The sequence below is a fragment of the Papio anubis genome, chromosome 17, assembly GCF_008728515.1.
Source record: "Papio anubis isolate 15944 chromosome 17, Panubis1.0, whole genome shotgun sequence".
Classification (NCBI taxonomy): domain Eukaryota; kingdom Metazoa; phylum Chordata; class Mammalia; order Primates; family Cercopithecidae; genus Papio; species Papio anubis.
In genome coordinates this window covers 7,783,223-7,783,723 of record NC_044992.1, presented here as the reverse complement: position 1 = coordinate 7,783,723, position 501 = coordinate 7,783,223, and positions in this window count along the sequence as shown.

Here is a 501-nt window from a genome sequence, read left to right as displayed (position 1 = left end):
GAGGGGAGAGGTTTATCCCCACGTGGTTTCTCGCACAAATCTGTCTTGAATTGACGTTTGTGAAAATACATTCTGTTCCCCATCCACGCGGGGACAGTTAAGTAATGACATCAGTTATTTAAGGCTATAACGCAAGCATGTGAAAGGTGTACTTTGGAGGCATTACGAGCAAGCCCTTCTCTGCTTGGCAAGATCAAAGTGACTGAAAGATGCTTAGAAGTCTTCCACCAGGCGGGCTGTGTTTGAGTTCCTGAGCTGTCCCACCCCATCCATGTGAAGGCCTGCGGGATGCCGGACAGGATGTCACTTAGAAGGGAGACGGAGCCTGGGCGCGGTGGCTCCCGCCTGTAATCCGAGCACTTAGGGAGCCCGAGGCGGGCGGATCGCTTGAGCCCAGGGGTTCGAGACCAGTCTGGGCAACAATGCGAAACCCTGTCTCTAATGAAAAACACAAAAATTAGCCGGGTGTGGCGGTGCACGCCTGTGATCCCAGCCACTCGA